The following is a 12,948-nucleotide window of genomic DNA, read 5'->3' on the forward strand; positions in this document are numbered from 1 at the left end:
AGAATGGGCTAGGAGTGTAAGAGTCTACTGCGGCAGCCAGGTGGTGTGGCAGATAGAGTGGTGGGCCTGGAGTCAGGAAGACTCCTCTTTCTGAGTTCAAATCCGACCTCAGAATCTTCCTAGCTGTGTGACCCTGGGTAAATCACTTCACCCAGTTTGCCTCAGTTTCCTCATCTGTAAAACAATCTATAGGAGAAAATGGCAAACCTCTCCAGTATCTTTGCCAAGAAAACCCCAAATGGGGTCATGAAGAATTGGATGCGATTAAAACAACTGAACTATAGCAAAGGGCTGAGTGGGATTTGTGGACTGTCTGTATTTTTCATTCTTTTTCATGCCCCAGTCTCATTTCTGTTCCTTCCTTCTCCTTTGGTCTTTCTCCTTCCTCTTCCTTTCCTAATTTACCCTCTTCTCTTCACTTCCTCCCCTTCCCCATCTTTGAAAGGTTTCCCTAGTTTCCTTCTGTTTGTCCCTTTTCTGTACGGGAGGCAACACAGAGTAGCAAGTTGGAGGACTTAAGCTCAATTATTAGATCTGCTATTTTCTTCCTACATGGAAGTCTCCCAACCTTTCTTGGCCTCAGTTTTCCCATCTGTCAAATGAGATGTTCGGACTAGGTTTCCTTCCTGCTTTGTGACCCTGTGCTCCAACCTCTGTTCCCATTTTAACCATCTTTTCTGTACTGTTTCAAAGGCTCATAGAACCTACTGCTCTGCATGGTGGCTTCTCATCTTAGAACACAGAATTCTTAGTCATCATATAGTTCAAGTCCCTTTTTTCCTCATATGAGGAAACTCATCCCAAAGAAGTGGAATGACCTACGTGATCTCTCCCAGCCAGTAGCGCCATTGGGCATTACCTGAAGGTAATCTCTTCTCACTTTTAGTAATTTCAGGAGTGGATGGTCATAGGATCATAGACCTAGAACTCTAATAATGATGATGATGATGAAATTGTTAATAATAATAATAACAGCTAGCATTTAAAGTTTGCAAAGCACTTTACAAATATGATTTCATTTTATCCTCACAACAACCCTGGGAGGTACGTGCTAGTATTATTTCCATTTTCCATATGAGGAAACTGAGGCAGGCAAAGGTTAAATGATTTGCCCACAGTCACACAGGTAGTAAGTATCTGATGTTGGATTTGAACTCAGATCTTTCTGAATCTCTACCCGACGCTTTATCCAGTCCTCCAAGACCGTTTAGGCCAGTCTCTTCTTTTTACAGGTGAGGACACTGAGGCCTGTGGAGGTTAAGTGACTTACCAAATGTCACATGGGTAGAAGGTATAAGAGGCAGGATTTGAATCCAGCTCCTTCCAGAGCCAGCACTCTTTCTGCTGTACCATGTCACCTCCTGTGCCAGTTCCCCAGTAGTGGTACCAAGCTTCCTAGTACCTTTTCAGCCGCAGGTCTATGACAAAGAGCGTTATTAACTCACCTGAGTAATGGCTGAATGCTATGTAGCTGATCTCTGCTTTGCTGCTTCTCAGGGTAGGGATTGGAAAACCTTGCCTGCTGGTTTTCCTCCCCTGCTCCCTCCCAACAAGGAGTGTAAGTTTTTAAAGAAGATATTTTGCCAAGCCATTTATTTCATTTGATTAAGCCATTAGAAAAGATTAGAGGTGTCTTTAGTTCTGGAGATAAGTTTAACAGGGAAAGGATTTCAGAAACATCTGGGCATCATGCAGAACACCTTTCTGGTCCCTTATCTTTAAATGCAGCTGTTTGTATTTTTTTAAAAATATATAACAGATAAGAGTGATAAGGTGAAATAGCATGTTTGAAAGCTCCAATTTCTGATATCTCATGCAGGTTCCTCTCAGTGGTTTCCTTCAGGTATATAAATATATGGGGAACCTAGAGTTTTGCTTTTGCATTTTCTTTTTCTTTTTCTTTTTTGTTCACATGTAGAACATTATCTGCACCACAATGTGTCATCACCTAGCAATTGAATGTAGCTGCTCTGAGCCCTGTGCCTGAAAAAGAGGCTTTCCCTTAACCAGGCATTGCTGCTTGGGAGAACTCATTTTTTTCTGTGTTCTTAAATGCATAGGTATAGATTACTGTTCAGAATGGGGATACTTATAAGACAAAAGTAGGTGGATCTTTGTGGGGAGAGTTTCCTTGACTCTCCCCCACCCCTCACTTTTCTTAATTGAGAAGCTGTGGAGCAATCAGATTAGGTGTGTTCGGCAGAGATTCCTGGATGATCTGACAGTTCAATGTTGAAGCAATGGAAGTTTGCATTAGGTATGCTCAAGAAAGTCATAAATCTGACTAGATGGTGTTGAGAGTGGATAGTCTGTGTTTTAAATTTTAAAAAGTTTCAATTATGCCTTTTGTTTTGACATCATAGTCATTTTCAGGAAATGCCTCTTTTCTCCAAATGGAATCCTCCCTTGTAGCAAAGAAAAATAGTTAAACTAAAATCCCCATATTGTGTTGTAAGAATTGTTTTGTTTTGTTTTTCAACGTGTAGAGGAAGGAGATGAGAAGGAAAGGAGACAGATTTTTGTTAGTTTAAAAAAATTAAATTAAAAAAAAAACAAAACGGAAAACTCCCAACAGGGTAACCATGCCTGACAACATTCTGTTCAGTTGTCTATCACTTCTCTGCTAACAGAAGAGGCACGTTTCGTTATCTGTTCTCTAGTGCTGTTGCTGGTTTTTCATTTACTCAGCATCTGGCTTCCTTTCCGTCTTCTTTTCACTTATGTTGTTGTAATCAGTGTGTATATTGTTATCATGGTTCTCCTTGTTTTACTCTGGCTCCATTCAAAGAAATCTTCCCATATTTCTCTGAATTCATCGTTTCTTCTTGCACAACAACATCCTATCATATCCATATTCTGTAGTTTTTTAAAAGTTATTTCTCAGTTGATGGGTACCCACTTTGTTTCAAATTCTTTGTTACCGAGACAGAGACCAAGTGTGCCGTTGCCTTAATCATTGAGCATTTACTAGTCTGAGTGTAGGCCTTCTTCACCTATTGCTTAGATTGTTGCAATAGCCTCCTATTGATCTACCTGCCTTAAGTCTCTCACCATTCTAGCCCATCCTACACATTGCTGCCAAACTAATAATCCTTAAGCATAGATCCATCTGACCATGTGCCTCCCCTATTCAATCAATTCCTTTGTTTGCTCTTTACAGTCTGACCCCAAACCTCTTTTTCAGCCTCATTGGATATTATTTTCCCTCCTACGCTCCGTTAAGGACCTTAGCTTGAAAAGGCCACGGTCCCCCACTGCATCCAGGGCCATCTCTAATTGTCCTGATTTACATTTGGCCACTGGGCCCAGATGGCTCCAGAGGAGAAAGTGAGGCTGGTGACTTTGCACAGCCCTGCCTCACTTAAATCCAATTCACTTGCATGTCATGGCATCACCTCCCTGATGTCATGGTCCTCTTTGAGAATGAAGGACAAACAGGAGCAGCAACACTCTGTGATCTAGCCAAACTGACCTTCTCCCTGTTTCTCATACACAACCCTCCCTCTCCTGTCACCATAGCTTTGAAATGGCCACCCCACATGCCTAGAATCCACTCTCTCCTTCCCTCCTTCCTTCTATTAGATTTTGTACCCTTTTCCCCATTTGGCCAATTGTATTTTTAGGGACTTGGTTTCTTCAGTGTACTTTTTTTCCAGTTGGCCAATTGTATTTTTTAAGGACTTGTTTTCTACAGTTAATTTTTGTCCTTCCTTTTCCAAGCTATTGACTGTCTCTTGCATACTTCTTATTTGTTTTCCCATTTTTTCTTCTACCTCTCTCATTTGATTTTTAAGATTCTTCTTGAGCTCTTCCAAGAAGGCTTTTTGGGCTTCAGACCAGTTCATATTCCCTTTTGAGGTTCCAGGTGTGGGTTTGTTGACAGTGTTGTCTTCTTCAGAATTTCTGCCTTGATCTTCACTCTTCGCATAATAAGAATCTATCGTACGTTTCTTTTTGCTTGTGGTGTTTGCTTCTTTCCTGGCCTTTAAAGAGATTGGGCTCTCCTGCTGGGGAGCAGAGGGCACTGACCCAAGTTTCTTGTGTTGGTAGCCTAGGGCCTGGTTGATGGCTTTGTGTGCTGAGGCCTCCAATGTTGGCAGTTGGAGGCTGTAGGATTCTGGCAGCTTACCTGGCGTTGGGCTGGAATCAGCAACATTGGAACTCTAAGGGTAGGATTGGGTCATGTGGCTCCTGGAGATTTCCTGCTTACCCAGGCCTTTCCTTCCTTTTGCTTTCTTCAGCTCCTTTCAGATGGATGTTGTAGGGTGTTTATCCACCTGGGGCCCCTTGAAGCACTGCTTCCCTTCGTTCTGCTGAGACAGTGGGAGAGCCGGTTGCTGTAGAATGCCGAGGCACCTGGTGATTTTCTGAGCTGGTTTCTACCAGTTCCCCTGCCCTCAGTGAGGCACTTGGGGGGTCCAGGTGTTGATATTTGCCTGTTCTACCACATGGGCTTCAGGATCTCCTCCTGGTATGCTGAGGTGGGACTTTCTGCCAGCTTGCTGGGATGCCTCCCGTTCTGTACTGCTCCCCTTCCCTCAGGGTAAGAGGGGCCTTTCCAGTTAATCCCTCAAGCTACCTGGGCTACGGCACTGTTGCACGCCATCTTTCTTCTGGTTCATCTGTTCCAGGGTTTTTCCTGGGGTGATATTTTCTGGGCTTTCAGGGGTTAATAAGAGAGTATAAGAGAGATTCATCTTTTACTTCACCTCCTTCCTATTGAGTCTCTCTCTTCCTTTCAGGTTCAGCTGAAACACCATCTTCGGCATGTTGCCTTTCATAATCTTCCAAGTTGCTACTGCCCTCCCTCCCAAACTACTTTATATTTAACCACTTTACATATTTGTAGCTATTAATTCATGTTCTGTCTATGCCATATATATTTCTATGGATATTGTTCTGAGTTGAATCCAAGAGTCAGTTATCCCAACTCCTCTTAAAATAAATGAAGTGATAAAGATGCTTAGCCCTAAGGTAGTTGTTAGATGAGACCACATATATCTGATCGTTCAGTAGGTGCAAGCAAGCTTTGGACATCTCTCTTGGTTCAACAGAAAAGGAAATCTATTCAGATTGTCTGAGGAACTTGGTCACATTCTTGGCTGTCCGTATAAAACTGTCTAGCTAGTTCAGGAATCAGATACTTGAGGGCCTGGCAGTAGAGAGGAGAGAGTATTACACTCAAACTCTTGAGAAGGAATTGTTTAGAGAGGAAGGAAGAGAGTGCCTTGACCTTCCCCCTCCATTCTCCATCTTGCCTGGAGAAGGACCTTGTGAACTTCATATGGCTTCCCATTTTTCTGCTGGTAACCCAGCAGTGTTCCTGGAGCAGTTGATGGTAGTGACTATAAGTGGGAGTCAAGAATGAACTGAGATGAGGAAAACATATTCAAAGGTGTACAAAGAATCCAGCAGAAAAGCCACACCTATGTATGGGGAACATCTTTAGGACTTCTGGGGGCTATGAATTAGCTCTTTGCCACATGTGCTTTCTGAGCTCGAGCCCATTCTCCCCTGGGTTCTATACTTGGGGAGAATATGCCACAGACTTTTAGGAGGGTTGTTTTTACTAATTGTTCTTCTTATACTACCTTTCTAAAAGCTATTCAAGTCTGTTTGACTAATTGACATCAAGTGACAATCCTAAGTCTGTCAAGAAGCATATGTTAAGTGCCTAACAGTACTGGGTACTATGCTAGGCTCTGGGGATATATAGAAAGGCAAAAATATAGTTCCTTCCCTCATGGAGCTTCCATTCTAATGGGGGGGGTGGTGGACAACATGTAAATAACTATCTAGAAGATATATACCAAACAGATGAAGGTAAGTTGAAAGGGGTATATTAATAGCTTGAGAGATTAGGATTCAGGGCTGGAAGCACACTGGTGGGACCTCATGAGTGATATAACATTAGAAAGACAACATGCATCCCCCATCCCTCTTTAAGGTTTAACCCTAGAATCCAGAGGTGACTTGCTAGCCAGTCTATCCATCATTAGAACGTAAGCTTCTTGCAAGCAAAGACTGAATTTGTATACCTAGAACCTAGCCCAGTGCATTGCATATAGTGGGTGCTTAATAAATGCTTAGTTATTGATTTGTTACAGCAGCTACCAAACTCTTGGATGGTTAGTAAGAAAATTGATGAATCATCCTTTTTGTTTTAACTTGGTTTCAAAGGATAATCAGGTGTTAGTTTAAATGAAGCTTTTTATTAGAATGTAAGCTCCTAGGAAGTGGGGATTGTTTCAGTCTTTTGTATGCCTTGTATTTGTATTTGTATGCCTTTTGTCTAGCACAGTACTTGGTAAATAGTAGGTGCTTAATAAGTCTTCATTAATTGATTACTGGTACCAGTCAGTGAAAGGAATGGTAGAAACTTCTGTTAGTATTATGAAATATACAAACAAAAGGATCCACAAGTACCTGTGAAAATTCAAATACTACTCATGGATACCATCTACTTTAATCAAAGCCAAATGTTTCACTAAAAATCAATAAATGATTAACCTAACAATACATGTATATATGGAACCTTAATTTATTAATTTACAGTTGCTTTCTTTTCAAGAACATTAGATAATGATTATTCAGCTCTGACATATATATATATATGTATGTATTATGTATATATATACATACATATGTGTGTGTGTTCTCTATACGTTTCATGGCATCTTTTGAATTTAGGGATTTTTAAAGTGATGTAGTTGTTTCTATTTAATGTGTTTAGATGGCCAAATTCTTAGCCATTTGTTTTTTATGATGACATGGATCCTTGGGGTTGACTATTGGAGATTTGAGAGGTTGTAGATTGGATAGGCACAAATAGGAAAAAAGTCTTTTTTTAATGTTCCCTATTTTTATTTTTTGTTCAGTTGTCTTTTAATTTTTATTATTTTTTTCAACATTCATTTTTGTAAGATTTTAAGCGTCAAATTTTTTTCTCCCTCTATCCCTCTCCCCACCCCAAGACAGCAAGCAATCTGATATAGGTTATACATGTACAATCATATTAAATACATTTTCACATTAGTCATATTGTGAAGGAAGAATCAGAACAGAAGGGAAAAACCACGAGAAAGAAAAAAATTAAAAAAAGTAAGCTTTGATCTTCATTCATCATAGTTCATTCTCTGGATGTGGGTAGCATTTTCTACCATGAGTCTTTTGGAATTGTCTTTGCATACATTTGTCATTGTTTTGCTGAGAAGCCAAGTCTATCAAAATCAAAATAATCAAAATAGCACAATGTTGCTATTACTGTGTACAATGTTCTCCTGATTCTGCTCACTTCACTCAGCATCAGTTCATGTAAGTCCAGGTTTTTCTGAAATCTGCCTGCTCATCATTTCTTATAGTAGTCCATTACATTCATATACCACAACTTATTCAGTCATTCCCCAATTAATGGGCATCCCCTCAATTTCCAATTCTCTGCCACAAAAAAGAGCTGCTATAAATATTTTTGTACATATGGTCCCTTTCCTTTTTTTATGATCTCTTTGGAATACTGACCTAGTATTGGTATCTCTGGATCAAAGGGTATGCACAGTTTTATAGCCCTTTGGGCCTAGTTCCAAATTGCTCTCCAGAATGGTTGGATCTGTTCACGGCTCCACCAACAACGCATTAGTGTCCTGGTTTTCCCACATCTTCTCCAACATTTATCATTTTCCTTTTCTGTCACATTAGCCAATCTGATGGATGGTGCCTATTATGATGTGGTGCCTCAGAGTTGAAAAACATGTCTTTAGTTAGCAATTTTTGAATTATAGAAAAGCAAAATTCTTTTTGCAGAAGCTATGGGTCTTCTGTTCAAGGAAGTAATCAAAGGGTTACATTCTCACAGGCTGAATGGCTCAGCTGTACTTAAAAGACCAATGAACTTGGAGATCTGAGTTCTAATCCCATTTCTGTCCCTAGGTAGCTTTGTGACCCTGGAAAGTAATTTAATAACTGTGGGTTTCCATATCTGTAAATGGAAGGGTTTGGGCCATGTAATAGAGAAACTCTTCTAATCCAGCCTAATTTTCTTTTTTGTAGGGAGGGGTATTTGGCCAGGGGATGAGACTGCTGATATTTAGGTATTTCTAAGAATTCTTGTTTATGTATTATTGTACAAGCATATAGCTTGGGTTAGGAAATCATCTTTCCTCTGTCCTATCTTCATCCCAACTCTACCCCTACCCAGGTCAGAGTGAAACCAGTTAGCTCATTACCCACAAATTGGAAAGTAATTGGTTTGAGGATACTTAAAAAGCTGCTTAATCTTGGTTGGCTTTCATGTCTTTCATCTTACCTCAGCCAGTGTTGGGCATCTAGGGGTGGGCTTGAAGTCAAGAAGATATGCATCCAAATCTCATCATAGATACTTACCAACTATGTGTATGTTACAGTGATCAATTTACTTGACTTCTTTGGGTCTCGATTTCCTCATCTGTAGAATAAGGGGGTTGTACTTGGTGACTATTAGTATTCCTTCCAGTTCTAGACCTGTTATCCTACTATCTTGGGGTACATGCCTAGGAGTTGGAACTCTGCGTCAAAGAGTTTGGATAATTGAGTCACTTGGTTCACATAATTCCAAATTGCATACCAGAATGGCTGAACCAATTTATATTTCCAGCAACAGTCCATTTCTACAACCTGTCCAACATTGACTATTCTCATCTTAAAAGAAACATCTTTTTTTAACAACATTGTTCTTCCAATGATGACACATGGCTATAAATCACGGACTATCACAGTCTCTAAATAATCAAAATGGGGGCTCACCCAAAGAGCAGTGGAGAGGTGCAGAGTGGGAGAATATAGGCGCTTCCATAGTAAATTGAGTGGTGCCAAAGATATTGTCAAAGAAATGACTGGAAACAAAGGTAGGACGGTTATGTCATGAGAGTGAGAGGTAACAGATAGATAGCTCATATGTTTCTTTAGTAGTCATTAGTAATGTCAGGAGAGTAAGAGGAAGATCCCCTGCATATCAGATCAGACCCCTATGGAGGATTTCCATGCACTGGAGTTGCATAAGATAATAAGGCCCAGTAAGTTGTGAACTACCTTTCTTTATATCCTCAGTGTTTAGTACAGTGTTTGGCACATAGCAAGTGCTTAATAAATGCTTTTTGACTAATTAGTGAGAGTATCTTTATCAGTGAAACCACAGATAAATTTAAAGATGGAAAATACTTCATTTTAACTTCATTTCTACGTACCTCAATCCCATCCAGAAATTGTTTTGTAGTCTCATCTATGTGGACACAGGTTACAGACTTGTCCCTTTTGACCTCAGGTTGCATTAAATTTCTACTCCATAGCTACCCTGGCTTCTCTGGATTTTGTTTTAAGCCTCCTTGGGTGGAAGTGGAGATAGAGGAAGTTTCTCCATCTGGCCCAAATATTTCTTTTGAGCCCCAGGTCATTATTAACTGACCTCATCTTAAGTATCCTTTGCCTCTTCTACACGTCTTATCTTTCTTCCCCACCCATTTCTCTGTATTCTGTTTGATTTCCAAGATGTGCAAACATGGTACACTTTTTAAGTTTAATCTTCATTGTTAACATTTTCCCTATCCCTTTCTTCAGTCTAGACAAGCAATAAAACAATATATCAAGCCTTGCCACTCTGTAGTGCTTGTCAGATTCTGGGTGTGAATGCTCACACTAAAAATTTAACAATCATCTCATTAAAGCTGGTTCCAGGACACCCCATTGACTAGGTCAAGTTACTAAGGCTGGTTCTAAGCTAGGCTTTACCATCTGCTTTTCTAAGTTGATGTCTCAGCTTAGCCTGCTTAGTGATCATCTAGCCTTGATGGATATCATCTTTCTTTAGGACCTGACTGCATCAGATCAGCTCCCTGCGATAGAATTAAATCTATGCTTTCCTTGTTCCAGTGTCTACTTTCCGGTTTGAGCCATCTCCAAAGTTTCCGTCTCCCATCTGAAGGATACCTCCTTCTTTTGCTCATTTGCTGATCGGGGATGATGGATATACCCTGAGTCTATTGAGTGGCAACACCTCTCTTGGCTTGGGTTACCAGCTCTATCCAGGTTCCTAGGCTCATTTTGATGATTCATCACTCAAATCCCTCCTCTCCCTTTTTCCTTGTGAGTGGTTTTCCATTATTCTATCATTACACTTTTATAATAGCACAAATGTTTCAAACATCTATTAAGAGAGACAGGTGTCATTCCTACCCTGGGCATTTCTTCATCTTCCCATTCATTACTTCCTCTCTGGCACACTTCCCCAATACATTTGACCCAAGCCTGGAGGAGCTTGATTTGGCTCTGAAAATGTCAGTTTTCCTCGTGATGTTGCCAGCTTCTCCCTAACCAATATTTATTGCTTTGGAGCTACTAGTAAAAATACCATGGTATAGTAATTTTTAATTTTCCCAGATTTATGATGAGAATCAAAAGGAAAGTCATACCCCAATACTACATAGAATTTCATATTTTTTATGGACTTAGATTTTTTTTAACATTGGAAAGAGTTCAGAACTACCAAAAATGCTGTAAAAATATTAACAGCATGGATTTCTTATGTTACTCTTGGATTAGTAACTTAAAATAAGGCAAACCATGGTAAATATTGAATTACCACCCTTATTCCTAATGAAATCTTTGTGTTGGTACCCTTCCATTTCTCTTTGTTTAATATAGGTGGCACACTGAATAGACTGCTAGGCTTAAGAGTCAGGAAGATTTGAATCTGAATCTTGCTTAGGCTTTTACTGGCTGAATGGCCCTGGACAAATCACGTAACCTCTTTTGGCCTCAGTTTTGTCATCTGTAAAATAGAGACCACCTTACAGGGTCACTGTGAGGATCAAATGGGATAACTTATATAAAGCACTTTACCAAACTTAAGGCACTCTATGAATTCTGTTGTTATTATAATTATAAAAACATGAAGAGATACGTTTTCTTTTCTTTGTGATAGTCATAATTTAGTGGCACTCCCAGGTGTCTTTGTCTTGGGGCAGTCTAATGATTCAGCAAATTCAACTCAGCAAATATTTATTTAGTTCCTCCTATGTCAAAGGCAGTATATTTGGTGTCAGATTAAAATGATTAAATTCTGGCTCTTATTTCAGTGGAAACAATGCTTCCAAAGCTCAGTATTTATCTCCCAAAGCCAGTCTCTGATTTAAAAAGTTCCCATTTGTACTTGAACTGAAATGAGCATTGACCTAGTGCTGTGTTGGTCCCCAAATCCAGGAGAAATCAGTTCTCTTAACATTGCAGTAACTCTGAACCAAGGTAGTGTTATTCAATCATTGCTGTTCCAGCAAGGAGCCTAGCAATCTCTCCTGGTGCCTAATACAATCCTTTGCATTCAGTAGGTGCCTAATACCATCCTTTGCATGCAGAAAGTCCTTAAAGAACATTCATTAAATATTGTTATAATATAAATAGTGCCTGAGTTGGGGCAATAACACCTGGATTTGATGAATCCTGGATCTGCTGTTACTAGGGTCATTATGGGAATCCAGGTAATTATTTAACCTCTTTGGACCTTAGTATCCTCATTTATCAAATGAAGGTGCTGGATTAGATGATGTCTAAGACACTTTCTACATCTAAATCCTATGATCTAATACAATAAATTCAAGTAGTTTCTTGGTGAGGAAGCTGGGATGGATTTCTAAGCCTTTAAACTGGAAGTTCCCTGACGGGTGCTTGAAACTCTAAATTTATATGGAACAGTGAAATTCAATATAGATTGCAAATTCCTTTGATAAATCTGGTTTTGGGACATTGCCTCTGACACTTCCTGGTCTGATAGCCTTGGGTAAACCACTTAATCCTTGAACTTCAGTTTTTTTTCTTCTGTAACATGGAAATAATAATACTACCTGCTTTCCAGAGTTGTGAGAATCAAATAAGATAATTTATGTATAGTGCTATGAAAATATAAAAGTCTTATAGAAATGTCTAGGATTATCATCATCTAATTCTTTGTATCCTTTTAGTAGAGTTCAGCAGAAATTGTCCTAGGACAAGATTTTCTCCTGCTCCTTGTTGTTGTTGAATTGTTTCAGCTGTATTTGACAATTTGTGACCCCATTTGGGATTTTCTTAGCAAAGGTACTGGAGCGGTTTGCCATTTCCTTCTCCAGCTTATTTTACAGATGAGGAAACTGAGGCCAACAGGGTTAAGTGGCTTGCCCAGGATCTCATGGCTATAAGCGTCTGAAGCTGGATTTGAACTTAGGAAGATGAATCTTCTGGACTCCAGGCCTGGCGCTCTGTGCACTATGGCGCCCCCTAGCAACCCTTTTCTCCTGCTGCTTCTTTCTATTTAATGTTCTACAGATTATTGTTGTTATTATTACCATTAGGAAAACAGCAACAACCTCTCTAAAGTTGTTGAAGGGAAACTGGTTTAGAATCCCCAAACACTAAATAAGCATGGGATATCATTATTTGATATAAAATAATCCGTCTTACTGATGGGTTGGGTATTTCTGTAGCATCTCCAATGGTGGTAACAGTTGTATTATTAACAAAATTTACCTGTGTCTGTTTCCTGTGGAAGACTTTGTTGTTGACCTTATTTTTGTGGAGTAATTTGATTTTTATTAACATAAGTAATAGAAGAGTTTAGCAGCTGGGTAGTCAGCAGACAGGCTGTCTGTTTGCTGTTCTCCGTTTGCTTTTCTCTTGTTAAAATCATCAAAATGTTGACAGCTGCATAACTCTTTTTAAGGCATTCACATCCTGACAGACATTACAGAGATTTGTCATTTTACTTACAGTAAGTGACAGCTAAAATTAGCTCTATGCCGTATTGGAGGAGAGCTTAGATGTAGTGACTCCAGTGAAATTTGTCTTGTGTTCCTTTAATATACAAGTGATTTCAGGCAGTTATTAAGGACTGAGCACCGTAAGGATATGGGGAAGATCTAGGGAGCTGGGGCTTCCCAGGTACATAGA

The 12,948-nt window shown here is 39.6% G+C and overlaps 1 protein-coding gene across 1 annotated transcript in view; it reads left to right on the plus strand.

Annotated features, from left to right (window-relative positions):
- The window catches only part of LRMDA (leucine rich melanocyte differentiation associated), a 1,318,218-nt gene that overhangs the window by 281,556 nt on the left and 1,023,714 nt on the right, over positions 1 to 12,948 (plus strand). The gene's annotated exons all lie outside the window — the stretch shown is intronic.

Source organism: Phascolarctos cinereus, unplaced genomic scaffold (assembly GCF_003287225.1).
Source record: "Phascolarctos cinereus isolate Bilbo 61053 unplaced genomic scaffold, phaCin_HiC Scaffold_3;HRSCAF=262, whole genome shotgun sequence".
Taxonomy (NCBI): domain Eukaryota; kingdom Metazoa; phylum Chordata; class Mammalia; order Diprotodontia; family Phascolarctidae; genus Phascolarctos; species Phascolarctos cinereus.